The sequence below is a fragment of the Hibiscus syriacus genome, unplaced genomic scaffold (assembly GCF_006381635.1).
Source record: "Hibiscus syriacus cultivar Baekdansim isolate YM2019G1 unplaced genomic scaffold, ASM638163v2 tig00006570_pilon, whole genome shotgun sequence".
NCBI lineage: Eukaryota > Viridiplantae > Streptophyta > Magnoliopsida > Malvales > Malvaceae > Hibiscus > Hibiscus syriacus.
Window position 1 is genome coordinate 462,627 of NW_024062102.1, and position 22,007 is coordinate 484,633.

At 31.7% G+C, this 22,007-nt stretch overlaps 1 pseudogene; it reads left to right on the top strand.

Moving 5' to 3' along the window:
- The first annotated feature begins 884 nt into the window (after positions 1–884).
- Positions 885–21,979, top strand: LOC120200815 (annotated as a pseudogene).
- Positions 21,980–22,007: the final 28 nt, after the last annotated feature.

Consider the following 22,007-nt stretch of genomic DNA (forward strand, 5'->3'; position numbering starts at 1 on the left):
ACCTATGGACAGTTGTCGAGGTTCTTTATGACCTTTGGATAGGTCCTTCGGGACGTTTATACGAGTTGTAATGATAGCATAGTGGTGTACAACCTCAATGTACTCACATACCTTAAGTTCTCAAAAGTATACATGGGCTAATACATGGGATTTAAAGAGAGTAAATAAATCAATTGATATGACTATGTGTGCTTTGTTATGAAATGATATATGTTTCCATGATGTGTATATAAATGCTTAGTATATGTTTTTGGTGATATGAAATATGTTTTATGAATTATAGGATGTTATGTGTGTTATATGATATACAGAAATGATAAGTACAAAATCATATGATAAATAGAGATTATGATGATGAAGGTATATGTATATGTATGCATTTTGTTACATAAAATGTTCTATAGTTTTATTATATTTTTATATGTCTCACTAAGTCAACGACTTAGCGTGTGATTGTTTCACACGTAGGTTTCGAGAAGAAGATGATAAAAGTTATGCAAGACATGTCAGTTTCTCCTTTCCAAAGATCAGATCAGAAAATAAATGTATAGTATGTATTTTGTAATAATGATAGTGGTTGACATGTAAACAAATATTTGGATCCGATATGCTATAATCGGTTTTTTAAAATTATATGATTGAATTTTTTAATGTTTTTAAAGTATATATGTACATGGTAAATGTATAGTAATGAACGGTTAAATTTTTACGAGTCTTATGAACGTTTTACGAAAGTTACTGTAGCAGGGAATCGATACCTGTAGCAGGGGTATCGATACCCCTAAAGCAATCTAAAAAAAATTTTAACATTCGGTATTGTTCACGGTATTGTTCACTACTGTTCATTATTGTTCGTACTGTTCATACCGTATAGTACTGTTCATAAAAACGTATATTTTCTTAAATTGGTTATAACGAACACAATTCAACAATATTTATCATATTTTCTTAATATAAGCCCAAATGATATGTATTTTGTTTAGAATATTGTTTTAAAAGTCAATGTGACATCTCGGACTCGTATCCGGGTCGAGTACGGGTTGAGGTGTTACATTTAATGGTATCAGAGCTACGATTTAGCCGATTCTAGGCTAAAAACGAAGTCAAAAGTATTTTAAAAATTATACATGCCAACATAAAGTGAAAAATTTTCTGATATAATAATATAAGGAGTATGATGTCTTGATAATAGAGTTAAAGTGTTATGTTATATTAGATGTTTGATCATGAGAGCTTCCAAAGTGAAGTGGAAGGCGATAGACCTAAAGGTAATAGCAATTCACCTGCCTTAGCCAGGCAGGGAGAAGAGCGAACACCTCAGGGAGTGCTTGTATAAGAATAGAGAATGTTTCATGATGTTGAATTATATTATGATGTGTTTTCAATTTTATACTTCTTTAACTCATAGAATGAATGTAATGAAAGAGTTAAAAAGGTTAAGATCACCTGAGCTCAAGAGTGAATGTGGGGAAGGTCCTGTTGTTATAGACCTTTGGATAAATGATATAAAGATAATGCTAGAAGGTGTTCATTTCTCCAAAGTGGAGAAATTAAATTGAGTAGTTTCATTACTACTTGGGCAAGTTAGAATACGGTGGAAAAATGTCACCTTGGGAATCTTAAAGATCAATGATATGATTATTGTTTATAGAATAGTTTGAGAATAAGTATTAGTGACAAGCGTATATATATGTATAATTAAAGCTTATGAGTTTGAAACGAAGAGATATTATTGGGTATAAGCAAGAGTGTGGATATGATAAGGGTTTGCAATTAAGATGGAAAGAGTTAGCGTTGGCTAACCAGAATATGGGATGAAAATGTACTGGAATTATAAGATTATAAGATATTGTCAGGTTAAGATAACCAAATATGAAGTGGATTCGAATACCGTTGTATATTTTGATCATAGTAGTGTGATATAGTGAATGAAGTGAAGATTCATATGGTTGAGTAAAGCTAAGGATTGATAAGAAGAGTTTAACAATGGATATATCAGTGATCAGTTTATAAGATGAAGAAGATAGAATGTTGAGTTTGAACAATGGAAATTAAATGGTGTATGAGAATGAATGTGGGTTCGATAAGTTAAGTAAACTATTATTGAGATGATTTTGATTGGAAAGGAGTAAGATTTTTTGTTACCGTTTATATGATAAATGACATCAAAGGTTAAATAATAAGGTTATGTATAAGTAAATTGGATTATTAAAATTAAGAAGTTGCGATGAAGATCGATAATTTCGAGTTAAGTATAGGTAATATAAAGAGTATGGGAGTATGAAGGACAAGATAGTTTGGTTATGTATAAGAAGATCTTGATTATAAAAGGATAAATGGTTAAAGAAATGAAAAGGGTTAGTTTAAAGGATCAAATATAAGAAAGACTAAATGGAAGTATAGATGATAAGTTCGATATAGAAGTAAATAAAAGTATGCAAGGTGATGTGAAAAATTGTTTTGATTTCGTAAAATATATTTTTAATCACATTGAAGAAGATTTAAAGTTGTGTTTATGGTCAAATGATGATGGAATAAAAGTTTCGTATTAATATAAGGTAATTAGAGATTAATGAAGAATATATTGATTTGATATGGAATGATGAGAATGGATATTATTGTCTACGTGATGAGTGACATTATATGAATTTTAGAAAGGTCAAAGGAAAATGAAGAATAAAAATAAAGAAAAGACAAAAATGAATTGAGGTTATTGGTTATTGTTTATATGATAAGTGACAGTAGATGAACATATAAGGGAAAAAGGTAGTTGAAGAACTAAAGGATTGAAAATTAAGTTTTCTTATGATGACAAGAAAGAATAAGTAAGGGAAACAACATGAAAACATTTGAAGATATGTTCTTATCAAGATGTGCAATGAAAATTCGAGGATGAATTTTCTTAAAAGGAGGGGAGATTTGAAACATCCTCAATACCGGGTTATTGACTAAATTGTAAAATTTTAGAATTTGGGGATAAAAGTATAATAGTTGAATAGTTCAATGGTTTAAGTGGACATATTTCCTGAAAGTTGTTAGTAATTATTAAAAGAATGAAAGGGAAAAATGGTCATTTGACTTGAAATGATAAAAAAAATGATATATATGTAGGTGGGATAAGATAAGGAGATATTTTTCTCCACTTCATCTTTTTTCTTCTTCATGTACGAGATAAAGAGAGCCAAGCTTGCAAAGGTAAGTTTTCTAATTAGTTGATTATTTGTTGATTTAAAGGTTGGGTTTTGATCATTAGATGGCAACTAAGCTTAAAGAAAGCTTAAGTTATCTTAAAATCAAAAGATGAAGAAGTTATGAAAGATTAAAAAAATGGGGTTTTAAGTGAATTTTTGGAAAAGAGTTGATAAGTTGAATTTGAAACTAAATTTGACTTGTCATCAACGTAATTAAAAGATTTATGAAGTCAAAAAGGATTTATAACATAGTTGAAAGTTTAGTAAGATTCTTAACTTTAAGAATCATGAGGAGATATGGAAGATAAAGATAGTTTTATGGATATAAGTTGGGTTTAAGTAATGGTAGTTGAGTTTAATGGTATGATAGGGGCTGAAATAGAAGAATTGAGTGAAGAGATGATGATTTTCGGGTTTAAACAGTAAATTATGGGTTTTAACAGATTATGCAGGGGTACCGATACCCTATGGGGGTACCGATGCTACCCTAAGAGAAAATAGAATTGAGTTGTTCTTTTACTCTAAGAAATGAAGGGTCAAATTATAGTAATTGAAATGTTGATTTGAATATTATATGTATAGATATCAAGCACAAGCAAATTTAGGAAGAACCGAAAAGTTAGGATCGATTCAAAGAGAGAAAATCATAGAAGTGGATTTGGTAATTAAGCAAGGCTAAGGTGAGTGCAATTTAATTTGTACTTATATTATTGAATAAACTTTGGCTTGTGATGAGCCAGTGATGGAGTTACTATGGTAATAAGTAACTCTTAAAATATTATTTGATTGGTGATCGATGCGATGATTTGTGTGATTATGGGATATGTGTTATAAGACAATGATCTAAGTGACTACATGAAATGTTACATGAACCATGTGATATATGCTATGAGAAATGACCCATGTGACTAAGTGTGAAATGATATAAATTATATGATTACATGTATGTATTATACATCTTGTTTGCATTACATGTTATATGATATGAAGTTCTGGGTATATGTGTCATATGTTATTAAATGTGACATGATAGATATGAACACATGAGAAATTATATAAGCTATATGATACGATCTACATGATTACATGCACATTTAATATATGATATGATATGAACCTATGTGATATGGTGTAACACCCTCAACCCATACTCGACCCGGATACGAGTCTAGGATGTCACATTGACTACACAAAACAATACTCTTAAAAAAGGATAAAACATTTGAACTTATATTATTAAAATACAATAATATACATATGTTAATACAAGTTTATAAAAATACTCAGAGCATACACAACTTGACCCTTTGATTACATGCCAATATTCATTTACATAACAAAAGGACCTACTAATTAAGTTGCATCTGATCTGATAGTTGCAGGAGTAGTGTTGTCCAACTGCTTAACATGTCTCGTCTACTTTCTCGGATCCTACGTGTGAATCACTCACACGCTAAGTCATCGACTTAGTGAGGCAATATAATAATAACAACAAAGAAATGTAATGAAAATGCCATAATAAGATGGAATGAAATGAAATCAAATACTTAACCATGCAGTTTATATCACCATGTTCCTTACCTATAAGCATAGTACATTAACATTCATGAATTCGTATTAATAAGTTTATTGGCCCATTATACCATACTGAGAACCTAAGGTATGTGAGTACTGTGAGGTTATGCACTATGTTGTCACCACAGCTCGCATAAATGCACCGAAGTGCCACGTAGAATTGCACCAAAGTGCCGCGTAGAATTACACCGAAGTGCCATATAAGATGTTCCTAAGGACCACGTAGAAAATTCCTTAAGAATCATATACATATGCCAAGAACCAAATATGTGTCTCAAAAGACCTCATACATGTTCTAAAGAATATATATATGTCCCGAAGGACCGCGTAGACCCTCTACTCTTGGCATGCCAACTATACCTATAGTTCTTATCTACATAACATGGGCTTTTCCCAATTTGCATAGTACATCACATAGACATATCATTTCCTTACCTTCATCACATGGCTCATATAAATTTGTATACATATTCATTTAAAACATGTTACACAATGCACATAGTATGAATTCATATCATGCTTCACAATATGAAATGAATCATGCATCAATGTATTAAATCTAGACTTCTCACAAGTCTAGAACTGAATATATCGATATAATTATGTTATGCATATACACTCAATTATATTTCCTTACTTTTTCCTCGATCGATCTTACTAGGCAATTGTTCTAGAACTTGTTTAGGCTCTGTATCTACATAGTAATTCATTGATACTTATCAGTATACGAATTAATATATTCTAAACTATCATTTCTTGGGCTAAAAGAAAAGCCATTTTCATCTTTTAATGAAGGTATGCATCGATGCACTACACCATATATCGATGCATCCCTTGACGGGTGGATCGATGCACTATCTATGCATCGATACAGAAATCCTATTCGATATTTGTATTTAAGGGGGTGCATCGATGCACTACTTGTGCATTGATACACTGATGGCATTCGATGTTTTTATTTTAAAGGAGTGCATCGATGCACTTCATGTGCATCGATACACCTTGAACAATTTTTGGGATTTATCCTTGATGCATCGATACACATTGAATGTGCATCGATGCACATAACCCATAAATATTATTTTAACACAAAAATCTCTTCATCATATTCTCAACACTTTATATTTCCCCTCTTTTTATATCCCTAACTTGCATACACTTACTTAAACTAATTATTATCCATTCAATACTTCTAAAACTTAGAAATCCAATCCTCCATATGGAATTTAAGAATCTCACTCAAATTCCAACATATTCTAATTTTAATTCTAACACTTCCTATTCCTTAATCAGCTTGATGACAAGTCAAATCCCACTTCTAATTCTTATTATGAACTCTATTCCAAGATTTTACTTTTTTTACTTCCTTTCTTTAATCCTTCCTAACTCCATCATATTTTGATTTTAAGATAACCTAAGCTTTCCTTAAGCTTAGTTATCATCTAATGATCAATAAGCAACCTTAAATTCATCAAGAATTTGATTAACAAGAAAACTCACCTTTAGCTTGGCTTCACGATGGAGAAGAAGAATGAAGAAGAAGAGAAGTCTGGAACTTTAGTTATCCCTCAATTTCCTTCCACGTGGGTATAAAATATCCTCAACTAATATTTAATTATTTCACTAATTAAAAGACTCATTTACCCCTTTAGTTCCTCCTTCTTTGTTAATTGCTCCTACACAAAACATTTCAATCAATTCTTTGAACTCTTAATTTATCCAATTTGGCCACTGAATTTTTAAATCTCACAATTTGATCACTAACCCGATATGGAGGTTGTTACAAATCTCTCTCCTCAAGAAAATTCGTCATCGAATTTTCATTGTACGAACAGATGAGGATATTGAAGTTGTATATCTTCTTCACGTTCCCACGTGGCTTCTTCTACCTTGTGATTTCTCCAAAGAACTTTAACCAACGAAACCGTTTTATTTCCCAATTGCTTAACTTCGTGATTCAATATTTGTATTGGTTCCTCTTCATAGGTCAAATCAGGTTGAACTTCTACTTGTTCTGGTGCAACAATGTGAGAGGGATCGGACCTATATCTTCGTAACATGGACACATGGAAAACATTATGGATTTTCTCCATTTATGGTGGAAAAGATAACTGATATGCCACTGGTCATATTCTTTTAACAACTTCATATGGCCCGATGAATCTAGGACTTAGCTTTCATTTCCGACCAAATCGTAATACTTTTTTCCATGGTGATACCTTCAGAAATACTTTATCCCCAACTTCAAATTCAATCTCCTTTCTTTTGTGGTCAGAATAGGACTTTTGTCGATCAAATGTCACTTTTAGGTTATGTTGGATTTCCCGAACTTTCTCTTCCATATCTTGAATCAAATCTAGACCAAGTACACTTCGATCTTTAAGCTCATACCAGTTTAATGGTGTACGATACTTCCACCCATATAATGCCTCATAGGGTGCCATTTTAATACTGGACTGATAACTATTGTTGTAAGCGAACTCCGCCAGTAGTAAGTATTTCTCCCACGACCCTTTAAACTCAATGACACATGCTCGCAACATATCTTCCAATATTTGAATTGTCCTTTCTGATTGTAAGTCTGTCTGAGGGTGAAAGGCAGTACTAAAGTTTAAGTGAGTCCCCAATGCTCCATGCAAGGATTTCCAGAATCTCGAGGTGAATCGAGGATCTCGATAAGAAATTATAGAAACAGACACTCCATGCAATCTAATAATTTCTCTAATATACAGTTCCGAATACTTTTCCATGGAGAAATCTGTTCTGACAGTAAGGAAATGTGATGACTTGGTCAATCAATCAACAATTACCCAGATCAAATCTCTTTTGTTTGGAGTCAGGGGTAACCCCGAAACAAAATCCATCGTTACATTTTCCCACTTTCATTGTGGAATGGAAAGTGTTTGCAATAATCCAGACGGAACTTGATGTTCGGCTTTGACTTGTTGACATGTTAAGCACTTGGACACAAATTCAATAATGCTTCATTTCATCCTTGTCCATCAATATCGATCTTTTAAATCCATATACATCTTGGTTCCACCCAGGTGCATCGTCAATGGACTGCAATGAGCCTCTGTCAATAAATCTTTCTTCAACTCTTCATCATCTAGTATCACAATTCTTTCTTTATAATACAATTTCCCATTAGACTTCACCTCAAAATCCTTAATTTCTTTATTCTTTACTTGCTTATTCTTTCAAATATTTCATCTTGACTTTGCAATTCTCCTATTTGGTCCAACCATGATGGTTTAAATTTTAACTCTACACATAGACCACCATCTCCAGTCAAAGATAACCTTGTATCCATAGCTCGTAAAGCCGCAAATGTTTTTTACTCAAAGTATCTGCTACCACGTTAGCCTTTCCGGGATGATAGTCAATTATTATATCATAATCTCTCAAAAACTCAACTCATCTCCTTTGTCTCAAATTAAGCTCTTTTTGAGTCATCGAGTATTTCAAGCTCTTATGATCCATATACAAGTAACATCGTTCTCCATACAGATAATGACGTCAAATCTTGAGAGCGAACACCACTGCAGCCATTTCTAAATCATGGGTAGGGTAATTCTTTTCATGTGGTTTCAACTGTCTCGATGCATACGCTACCACCTTCCCTTCTTGCATTAATACACACCCCAACCCATTGTGGGACTCGTCACTGTATATTACAAAATTCTTTCCAGATTTCGGTTGAACCAATACATGAGTTTCTGTCATAATTCTCTTTAAAGCTTCAAATTTTCTTGACATTCAAAAGTCCAAACAAACGGTACATTCTTTCTCATCAGTTTCGTTAAAGGCAGTACTATCATCGAAAAATTCTTAACAAATCTTCGATAATAACCGGCAAGTCCAAGGAAACTCCAAACTTTGGATACATTCTTTGGAACTTCCCAGTCCATTATAGCTTTTACCTTTTGAGGGTCTACCCGAATCCCATCTACAGAGATCACATGGCCCAAGAAAATTACTTCATTTAGTCAAAATTCACATTTGGACAATTGGCATAAAGCTTTTATCTTTGAGAATTTGCAAAACTGTTTGTAAATGTGCGTTATGCTCTTCAATCGACTTCGAGTAAACCAGTATGTCATAAAGACAACAACAAACTGGTCCAAATAGGGCTAAAAAATCCTGTTCATGAGATCCATGAAAGCAGCAGGTGCATTCGTTACTCCGAATGGCATTACAATGAATTCATAATGGCCATATCTCATTCTAAAAGTAGTCTTTGAAATGTCCTTTTCCTAAATCTTTAATTGGTGATAACTCGAACGTAGACCGATCTTCGAAAATACCGAAGCTCCTTTTAGCTGATCAAACAAGTCATCAACACGTGGAGGGGATACTTATTCTTGATGGTCACCTTATTAAGCTGTCGATAATCAATGCAGAGACGCATTAAACCATCATTCTTTTAACAAATAACACCGGAGCTCCCCAAGGTGACACACTTGGTCGAATAAATCCCTTCTAACAACTCTTGCAATTGATTCTTTAACTCTTACAATTCTTTCGGAGTCATCCGATAAGGTGCCATTGCAATTGGAGTTGTTCCCAGTATTACTTCAATTTGAAATTCTTCCTCTCAATCCGGAGGTAATCCTGGCAACTCAGCAGGGAAAACATCATGGAATTCCCGAACTATTGAAATCTCATCTAATCCTTTCTCTTTAGATCTTGTATCTATCACATTTGCAAGAAAATCTTGACATCCTTGTAGCAATAGCTTCTTAGCAGACATTAATGATATTACATTTGCTAGAGGATTAAACCTTTCACTGATCACACTTATTTTTGTTCCTCCTGGACTCTTCAGGGTTACCTTTTTCGATATGCAATTAACATCCCCATAGTAACAGAACAACCGATCTATTCCCAGAATCACTTCAAACTCGTCAAAGGGTAATTCCATCAGATTAGCAAGGAATTCAATTCCCTGAGTCTTTATGGGACACCCCTTACAGACTTTGTTCACCCGAGCACTATGGCCTAAAGAATTAGTTACAATTATTTAATTACTCGTAGCTTCTAAGGGGATCCTCAATTCCTTTACTAACTTACTTGTAATGTAAGAATAATTAGAACCCGGATCAATCAGTACCAATACTAATTTATCATACAACTGAAAAGTACCTGCTATAATATCAGGATTATCTCAGTCATCACTTATCTTTAAATTGTACACCCGTGCGGTTGACTGAACTTCAGGTTGAGCAGAGGATTCAGACTGGTTCCTTCCTCTGCCTCTTCCTCGTCCTCTCTGTGAGGCAGAACCAACTCTCTCAGATGGTGCAAGTTCACCAACCATCAACAGACAATCCTGGATAAAATGTCCAGCATTTCCGCATCGAAAACAAGTCCCAGAAGCCATCCGATACGCCCCAAAATGGTTTTCCCACAGTGCTGACACTGTCTTACTTGACCATGATTGGATCTCCCAGCACCAGATCTCATCGACTGTGTCTGTCTAGGCCTTGCTTGACTTGCTCCTCTAGTAGAGGATGCAACTAATTATGATCTAACTTGTGATCGAAATCATAAGTCTCTTCCTCTTTTTGGTGGTGCTGAGCTAGAAGAAGCATGTCCTCTTTGATATCTGAACTCTTGAGTCCCCAAATCTCTCATTCTGAGCCCTTTCAAGAGCTTTGGCACGATTAATCACCTCTTGAAACGAGGATAAATTCAATACTATCAGCATTTCTTTCAATCTAGGGCATAAGCCCTCCACAAACCATTCACACGCATCTTTTTCAGTAGGCACAAGCTCAGATGCAAACCGAATCAACTTGTTGAACTCGCATTCATACTCATATACAGAGCGGTTCATCTGTTTCAAGTTCATAAACTCCTGCTTCATCTGCCGAATAAATTGATCTCCAATCTACTTGTTTTTAAATTCATCTAGGAACAAATACAAAGTCAACAGGTCACTTGACATCCTTATGGTGACATTCATCCACCATATTCTCGCCTGACCCCTCCGTAACGAGATAACTCCATCTAACTTATCCACTTCAGAGCAGTGGAGACCATCCAACATGATTTTCAAATCATTTAACCAAAGATCCGCCGCAACCGGACCTTCCTCAGATTCTCCCTTAAATTCGGGAGCTCCCAAACTTCTCAAATCTTTTGCTACATTCATTCTTTGAATTGGAGGGGCAGGAGGTTGAAGACGCGTCAGAATAACATCCAACGTCCTGAAGAAAGTGTATTGGTCTTGTACAGGCACTCTCTGAGATGCCTATCATTCACCTTGTCTGGCCAGGGCAGGTGAATTACTGCTTTCAGCAGGCTTATCTTCTCTCGCTTTACTCCGGGAGCTATTATGTCCTGACATCTAATAAAATAAACACATTGTTCTATTAGCAAACAAACATACTCATACTATACTAGATCAGAAGTTCTCACTATTTGTTGGCATGTATTCCATTTAAAGACTCTATAGACTCTGTTTTATGCCTAGAATCGGCTAAATCATAGCTCTGATACCATTAAATGTAACACCCTCAACCCATACCCGACCCAAATACGAGTCCATGATGTCACATTGACTACACAAAACAATACTCTATAAAAAATGATAAAACATTTGAACTTATATTATTAAAATACAATAATATACATATGTTAATACAAGTTTATCAAAATACTCAGAGCATACACAACTTGACCCTTTGATTACATGTCAACATTCATTTACATAACAAAGGGACCTACTAATTAAGTTGTCTCTGATCTGATAGTTGCAAGAATAGTGTTGTCCACTGCTTAACATGTCTCGTCTACTTTCTCGGATCCTACGTATGAAACACTCACACGCTAAGTCATCGACTTAGTGAGGCAATATAATAATAACAACAAAGAAATGTAATGAAAATGCCATAATAAGATGGAATGAAATGAAATCAAATACTTAACCATGCAGTTTATATCACCATGTTCATTACCTATAAGCATAGTACATTAACATTAATGAATTCGTATTAATAAGTTTATATGCCCATGATACCACACTGAGAACTTAAGGTATGTGAGTACTGTGAGGTTGTGCACTATGATGTCACCACAGCTCGTATAAATGCACCGAAGTGCCTAGAATTGCACCGAAGTGCCACGTAGAATTGCACCGAAGTACCATATAAGATGTCCCTAAGGACCACGTAGAAAATTCCTTATGAATCATATACATATGGCAAGGACCAAATATGTGTCTCAAAAGACCTCATACATGTTCCCAATAATACATATATGTCCCGAAGGACCGCATATACCCTCTACTCTTGGCATGCCTACTATACATATAGTTCTCATCTACATAACTTGGGCTTTTCCCAATTTGCATAGTATATCACATAGACATATCATTTTCTTACCTTCATCACATGGCTAATATAACTATGTATACATATTCATTTAAAACATGTTACACAATACACATAGTATGAATTCATATCATGCTTCACAATATGAAATGAATCATGCATCAATGTATTGAATCTAGACTTCTCACAAGTCTAGAACTGAATATCGCTATATATTATGCATATACACTCACCTATATTTCCTTGCTTTTTCCTCGATCGATCTTACTAGCCAATTGTTCTGGAACTTGTTTAGGCTCTGTATCTACATAGTAATTCATTGATACTTATCAGTATACTAATTAATATATTTTAAACTATCATTTCTTGGGCTAAAAGAAAAGCCATTTTCATCTTTTAATGAAGGTATGCATCGATGCACTACACCATGTATCGATGCATCCCTTGACGGGTACATCGATGCACTATCTATGCATCGATACATAAATCTTATTCGATGTTTTTATTTAAGGGGTGCATCGATGCACTACTTGTTCATCGATACATGATGGCATTCGATGTTTATTTTAAAGGAGTGCATCGATGCACTTCATGTGCATCGATACACCTTGAACAATTTCTGGGATTTATCCTTGATACATCGGTTCATATTGAATGTGCATCGATGCACATAACCCAGAAATATTATTTTAGCACAAAAATCTCTTCATCATCTTCTCAACACTTTATATTTCCCCTCTTTTTATATCCCTAACTTACATACACTTAAACTAATTATTATCCATTCAATACTTCTAAAACTTAGAAATCCAATCCTCCATATGGAATTTAAGAATCTCACTCAAATTCTAACATGTTCTAATTTTAATTCTAACACTTCCTATTCCTTAATTAGTTTGATGACAAGTCAAATCTCACTTCTAATTCTTATTATGAACTCTATTCCAAGATTTCACTTTTTTACTTTCTTTAATCCTTCCTAACTCCATCATCTTTTGATTTTAAGATAACCTAAGCTTTCCTTAAGTTTAGTTATCATCTAATGATCAATAAGCAACCTTAAATTCATCAAGAATTTGATTAACAAGAAAACTCACCTTTAGCTTAGTTTCACGATGAAGAAGAAGAAGAGAAGTCAGGAACTTTAGTTATCCCTCAATTGCCTTCCACGTGGGTATAAAATATCCTCAACTAATATTTAATTATTTCACTTATTAAAAGACTCATTTACCCCTTTAGTTCCTCATTCTTTGCTAATTGCTCCTACACAAAACATTTCAATCAATTCTTTGAACTTTTAATTTATCCAATTTGGCCACTGAATTTTTAAATTTCATAATTTGATCACTAACCCAGTATGGAGGATGTTACATATGGGTTATATGAAAAGGGATCTATGAGTCATACAGATATTATACAATGATCTATGAGATCATAAGAAGATAAAAGTAATATGAACTGTTATAAATGATAATGCCCATGTTATGTGATATGAGAGCTAGTGGTATAGTTGACATGCCAAGAGTCGAGGGTTACCTATTTCTTTCGGGACATATGAACAGTATATCTATGTTCTAAGGAACATATAGACAGTTTACCTAGATTCTTCAGGACCTATGGACAGTTACTGAGGTTCTTTATGAGCTCTAGATAGGTCATTCGGGACGTTTATATGAGCTGTAATGACAGTATAGTGGTGCACAACCTCAATGTACTCACATACCTTAAGTTCTCAAAAGTATACATGGGCTAATACATGGGATTTAAAGAGAGTAAATAAATCAATTGATATGATACTATATGTGCTTTGTTGTGAAATGATATATGTGTTTCATGATGTGTATAGAAATGCTTAGTATATGTTTTTGGTGATATGAAATATGTTATGAATTATAGGATGTTATGTGTGTTATATGATATACAGAAATGATAAGTACAAAATTATGATAAATAGAGATTATGATGATGAAGGTATATATATATGTATGCATTTTGTTACATGAAATGTTCTATAGTTTTACAGGTCAATTTCTCCTTTCCAAATATCAAATCAGAAAATAAATGTATAGTATGTATTTTGTAATAATGATAGTGGTTGGCATGTAAACAAAGATTTGGATCCGATATGCTATAATCAGTTTTGTAAAATTATATGATTGAATTTTGTAATGTTTTTAAAATATATGTACATGGTAAATGTATAGTAATGAACAGTTAAATTTTTACGAGTTTTATGAACGCTTTACGAAAGTGTAGCAGTACTGTAGCTGGGTATCGGTACCTGTAGCAGGGGTATTGATACCCCTGAAGCAATCTGGAAAATTTTTTAACATTCAGTACTGTTCATGGTACTGTTCACGATATTGTTCATACCGTATAGTATTGTTCATAAAAATGTATATTTTCTTAAATTGGTTATAACGAACACAATTCAACAATATATTATCATATTCTCTTAATATAAGTCCAAATGATCTGTATTTTGTTAAGAATATTGTTTTAAAAAGTCAATGTGACATCTCGGACTCGTATTCGGTCGGGTACGAGTTGGGGTGTTATACGTGTCACGTTATGATAATTTTAGAAATTGTTTTTTTAATTTTTTTTAAATATTATATTAAAACCTAAATTTTCTAAAATCACAAAAAGTCAAAAATCCCTAAAATGACCCTAAAACCCCTAACCCTAATCATATAATCTTCATTTCCAGCCACGTTCATCGTCGACGATGCCTCCATTGCCTTTTCTCTTTCCGGTAGTTGTTACCCATATCGTTTCCCACGTAGTCGGGTCTCATGGGGTCGTGAATTATCACAAATTTTCCTTGTTGTTCGTGGGTTTAAATTACAATTAGGGTTAGCTAGGTGGTTGGTCGTTGGGTGGAGGTGTAGTCGAGGGTAGGTTTGGTCGATGGCAATGACGGTGGCAAAGGGAGTTGCAAGCGTTGGTATAGGTATTGAAATTAGAGTTTTCAAAGTTTTGAGTTTTTTCTAAGATTTGAAAAAAATTGGGTATTTTTTTAAAATAATTTTAAATTTTTATTTTAAATAAAATTTTCAAAATCATCAGAACATGACACATGTCACTTAATGGAACTTTTTAACGACCGTCAGGGTCGTGACACTAAAATGATAACATTTGTAACATTAGACACTTATATTGATCGGAAAAAATTTAGGCATCTAAATGGAAAAATAGTATAGTTTGAGCAACTTTTTTTATTAAGCCTAATTTCAACAGTAACGTACATCACTAATAGGGGTGAGTGTTTAATCATCGCAGCAAAACTCTTTTACACAATGTAAGACTCTTTTAGTTTTATATAAATTTAATATCGTTGTATAAGTGAAAATAGATTATTAATATTAACAATAGGAAATAAGAAGATATTCAATGTGAAAGAAAAATAATGAGTCTCAACAATCTATTTTTACTTATCCAATGGTCCTAAATCTGTGTAAAACTAAAGAGTTTTATATTGTGTAAGTATATCCTAATCCATACATATATATATATATATTCATATTTTTTTTCATATGAAGATACATATATATCACACGGAGTCAATGAACTCAACTCAAACTTGGAAATCAATTCACTAATTACTAAAATTTTCGAGTTATTTGAGTTACTATTCGAGTTGTATTTTACAACTCGATTTGAACTCAAAATTCTTTTGAGTCAATACGAGTTTACGAAATTACAACTCGGAGTCAATTCAAGTTGAGTTGAGTCGAAACAATTGATTTTTCGAGTTTTGCTCACCCCTAATCATTAATCATTGAAATTTAGGAGTTGTCTCCTTTTCTAATCACTTGATTATAAAAAAAATTCAAATTTGTCACTTAATTTTTTAAATTGATTTATTAATTACTATATCGTTAAATAATTAATGGTAAGATGATGAGATATTTTAATATTGACATGAAGTTCAAAAATATTTTTTATTTATTTCATATTGATGTGACATTTATTAATTTTTTTCCATCTCATCATATTCTCCATCAACACAATGTCTTTTCATCATTGTAAAGTATGATATTCGCTAACGTTTTTTTATTAAAACTTAAATATTGTTGAACACGTCTCGTCTTTTATCATTATATAGGTTTAGATTTTCTGAAGTTATTTTAGAACTTCTAAAATTAAACATACATCGACTTCTTGCGGGTTTAGGGGCTTCTCTATTTTGAGGGTTTGAGTTGTTCATTCAAAATTCGAATGATGATAAACATTCTATCAATGGATAAATAACATATCTTGAAATTGATATCATTATATGATTATTGTAGAGATCAATGTATTATAATATCAATTTTATGATTTTTATCAGTTTTGAGTGAGTTTTATAGAAATCAATACAAGATGAAAAATATGAGTAAGATGCAAACATTTTAATATTGATCTTACCACGAAAGGTAATGAATGACGATTGTTGAGTGATCAATAGTATTTGTTTGAGGAGTTAATAATTTTCTTTACAAAAAATGGGAAAAATAACAATCGCGTCATCATATCGTTAATGATTTAACAATATAGTTATAAAATGATTTTGAAAAACTTAATGATAAATTGTTATTTTTATAATCTAATGATTAAAATAAGATATTGTCTAAAGTTTTGTGACTAATGATGCAATTTATCCTTATTTTCAAATTTAGAAATTCCGCCTTCCCATAGTTTGGTGTTTGATTTTATTGTAAGTATATATTTATGACAAATTTACAAAATAAAGTGTCAAGGAATGAAATAATCTAAATGTTGCTTTGACTAGAGTTAATGAGAAAAACACGTGTCAAAACTTATTTATCGAGCTTTAAGACTTTCTGTTTTGAAAGGTTTGATTAGGGCAATAAATAAGACGAAATAAATATTAACTTTTTTAAGTTGATTCGATTAAAATTTGGTTTATATTTGAATTGATTAAATTGGTTTGAGTCTGAACTCCACTTGAATTATTAACGAGTGAAGTAAGCTATTGATACTCAACATAAAGCTCATAACCAACTCAAAAATAATATATTAATTTTTATTTCTTAAATTAAATTAAATATATTAACATTACATGTTATATATAATATAAGTTAAGATTTTTATGCACTTAAAATTAATGTTTCAAATTTAAATTTGAACTATAATCGAATTAAATATGAGAATATTTAAATTTAAGTTTTTTTGTGTTAGAGTTGAATTTTAATTTTTAATTTAAAGTCAAGCTTAACAATTTTAAGCTAATAAAATTTTTTGATCAATCTAACTTAATTTTAAAATTTTTAAATAAATTTTAGTTCAATAATATTCAAACCAAGTGGAATCGTTTATAGTCCGAGGTATGATAAATCCGTTAATATCATAATAATTAGGAAAGTGAGATTTAATAGAGAGAAAAATATTAAAAAAATGCTGATTGGACACGTGGCTGGTGATGGTGAACCAAACAATCACACCCAATAAAGACGGCAATGATCCCCCAAACTTGTCCTTTGGGAGAAAAACCTTTCTTGTTTTTGGTCGACAGCGGACACCCCTTATCTTAGCCACTCACCTTCCTTTTGAAATATACTCCCATTCGCATTTACAATTGTACCCTTTAATCATGTATGAGATACATTGGAAATAATGCATATTGTTTATGGTTAAGGTTGAGAAATATCGACCCGACTTTAAAATTAATATTTAATTTAATATTAAAAAACTAATTTAATTTATAATTTTATAAACTTAAATTAAATAGAATAATTTTAATTCAAATTGCATATAAAATAAAATTTAAATAATTTGAAATTTTTATTAATATTAATTTTTAAAATTGAGTCGAGTTCCTTAATTATACATAGTATATGCATATTACATACAAAAAATGAAAAAAAATATTTGTTTATGTATATGATTATTAATTATCATTTAAATTAAAAAATAGTATTATAACATTGTACATTTAAATTCAAACATAACTCGAATCGAATCGGCTCGACTCAAATTTTTATAAAGTCGACTTAAAAATTTCAAATAAAATTTAAATTGTAAAATAAGATTCGTCTGCAAATAACTAATTTTTTCTTTTACTCGACTCGCTCGAAACTTAGTCCTATTAGTGGGTTGGATTCAACTACATCGTTTTAGTTCTGCTTCAACTTTCAATCAGTTCGGTCTGATATATTAGTTTAAATTTATTATTTGTTTAATATTAAAATATTTAACTTTTTATATATTTATAAATTAATTTAAATAAAAATAAATTTTCAATTAATAAATATACTTTGAGCCGTTGACACAATATTAAAATCCAAGACTGCAAAAGATATTTCAACCCTGAAAGTTAACTTTGGAAAGGATATTCAAATGAATTATGGAATGTGGAGTTTGATAAGATAACCTACAACGGTGGTTAGAATTAGGTGTGTAAATGAATTGAACAAACATGAATAAATATATGTTTATGTTTGTTTTTTTTAATTTTTAATAAAAATGAATGAATGTGAATAAATAAATAAAATTATTATTCATGTTCGTTTATTAAGAAACATAGTTTATTCTTATTCGTTTATAATCGTTCTTATAATGATAAACAAACACAAATGAATATAAACAACCTAAACAATTTAGGTTTTTTTAATCTGTCGATTATAAATAGGGACTATGCTACATAGTAATTGGGAGGGGTTGTTGATCCTTCCAAAAATTTAGTATAATAACATTTTAGGTTTTTTTTAGTTTAAATATTAGTTAAATAAGATATTTTTCTCTCCCAATTTTAGATTTAAATATTTAATAGATTCTTATTTTTTATATAATTTTTTGTCCAATTGCCCCTCAATATTTGATTTTTTAATTACGTCCTTAATTATAGATATATATATTCAGAATTTATTAACCTATTAACGCGCACATATCTTTCAAATACAATTGTTCAACTCAAGATCTTAAAAGAGAATAATATTTTATTTAAACATTAAAATTACTTGATGGATTATTATTCAAACATTAGTTTTAGTTTCAAGAAAGATAATAAATGGAAATAATCCAAATCCCAAACAAAAGAAAAGAAAAAAATGGGTATATACCAAAGCTCCAAACTTATTGCCCGTACAAAGGTAATGTAGGGCTACACCATAGCCTCATGTTCCACACATACATGCCATCTGATTAACAACAAATCACAATCATACGTTTCTGTCTGCACTAAGACAGCAAGCTTTCTTTTGGATTCGATACGATCATCTTAAATTTTCATAAACTAATATATTTCGACATCTTTAAAAATGTTATATACATTGGGATTTTTTTCCAAGAACAAAACCAAAATCATATCCATGAAACTCTCCGAACACGTGTACGACAATGATGATGTCACCTTTGGGTATTACGTGGGTGTGTATTTGTATATTTCCAAGACTTCAAAGGGCGTTTTCGGTAATTCAAATATCTCCTTCTTAATTGCACCTTATATATATGCATACATGCTAGTGGTGCTGAGGATTTTTTACAGTTGAAGCACTTTAAACTTACACACAAAGGGAAAAAACTCGTATTTTTCATTGAAAAACATGGGTTTTTCTCGAGCAATTTCCTTTTTTTTTCTCATCAACCAAACAAGACTTTGCTTGTCTTGTCTCTTTACGATGAACATTACAAATTTAGTCATTTTGTTTTACATGATTCTTTGCAATATATTTCATCTAAATTAAAGCTTTGGAGGGTCGAATATAATATTTTTTCTTCTTCTTCAATGATATAAATATGTTGTAACAATTTATTTTAATTTTTGAAGAAATTGAAGTTTGGGTTATATGTCCATGCAGTTGTTCAATGGAGAAGCCGACTACTTCAACCACTTTGGCACGAACAAAATCGGACCAACTGGTTGAGACTCTGGCAGCGGCTTTCAAGTCACCGGGAAACTCCGAAACTGCTGGAACTCCGTCGAGGAAGCCGAGCAACGATTAATGCTCGGTGCATCGTCGAAGGGGAGCAGCGGTGGCAGCGAGAATAACACCTACATTCGGAAGTCGAGGAGTGCTCAGATGAAGCTGGACTTGGAAGAACTGAGCGGCGGGCAGGCTCTCAGCCGTGCCTCTAGCGCTAGTTTTGGGTTGTCTTTTCGTTCACCGGCTTCACTGTGCCGGCAGATGAGATCGCCGATTCCAAAACCTTAAGCGACGATGATATACGTAAGTTTTTTTTTTTGTGTTTCTCATGCACAAACTACTGCTTTAAACCTTAATTGTGGGTTTGGAATATTAAATTCGGAAACGATTTGGATAATACGAAGTTAATAATTAACAAATAAATGTTTTATTTTTGAAAAATATGTATATAACGATTTGAATCAATGGTAAGTAATTTCAATATTAAAATTTACTTATATATGTATTCTTATTGAAAACTATATCTACATTTTATAGATTTTAAAATTAAGAGTTAAAATTTTAAATTGAAATTTTATTATTAAACAGAAATTATTGCCTTAAGGAATGAAATTTTTGAATTTCACGAGTGAAATTCTTGAAATGACAGATAATGTTAAAAAAACAATTCAAATGAGCAGTGCAATTTATAGCCATAAAAGGTAAGATAGAGAGTGAGACTGTATATAAAAAACTAGGCCAATGCATTGGTCACCTATTTTTTTTTTAGCCACTGAATTTTGAAATAATAATAAATTAAAATAGAGTGAGTAAAATTTAAATTTTTAACGTATTAAAGGGACTAAAATATAACTGAACTTAAAACAAAGTGTTCGAGGCTTAATATACTATAGCATGTAAACTCATCATGAAGATTTGACTATATATTTAAATATTTTCTTTGTATTTTAACTAGGCCAATGCATTGGTCACCTATTTTTTTTTTAGCCACTTGAATTTTGAAAATAATAATAAATTAAAATAGAGTGAGTAAAATTTAAATTTTAACGTATTAAAGGGACTAAAATATACTGAACTTAAAACAAAGTGTTCGAGGCTTAATATACTATAGCATGTAAACTCATCATGAAGATTTGACTATATAATTTAAATATTTTCTTGTATTTTTTTGTTATTAATTTAAATTCGCACTCTTGAAATTTATAGTTTCACATTCAAATTTTTAATAAATTTTTAAATTCATATTCCTAATATAAAATTATACATTTATTTACGTTCGAATACATTCACGACCAAAGGATAGACTACTTAAAAAAATTAGTGGATCCCAAAATGTAGAAAGACTGAAAGCAGATAACAGAACATAAACATTATGATGGAACAATTGGTCCCATGTCATTGAAATATTTGCTTCTTAGTCATCTTTAATTTCAATCCCACACCTAAATGCGACTAAGGCTATGCCAAATTGATGATAACCCTAAACATTTTAAGGTTCCATTAAGTATCATAAATGTATACATTACAAAGGTTATCATGTGCCTTGACTTATGGTCTAAAACATGTTAGAACAAACTAGTTAAATCTTCATTTGCAGCTGAAGATCTTGAAGCTGGAACTTCTAAGATGAAATTTCAGACAGAACCTACTTTGCCAATTTATCTCAAGGTAACAGACAATCAACAACATGCTTTGTTTTTTTCTTCTTCTTCCCATTATCATCATTAAGTTTAATCTGCAACAAAAATCTTCAGGTCTTGCAAAAAGAAAAAAAAAAGAAAAAAACACGTGCTGTTAATGGTGTGGATGATTTTGGGTGCCATATGTATTTCGACAGGCAAGAGATGGAGAATTGTGTAAAGATCAACGCAGTCCCATAGAACATGGCTAACATTGTCAGGTTCAGTCTTGTACGGAGTAGTCTCATCTTACATGGACATTTTGTACAAGACTCTTCCCTTCTTTCCAACAAATGAAACCTGCAATATATAACATATAAAGGCACGGATTAGTTTAGATAGTCATCTTTAGTTTAG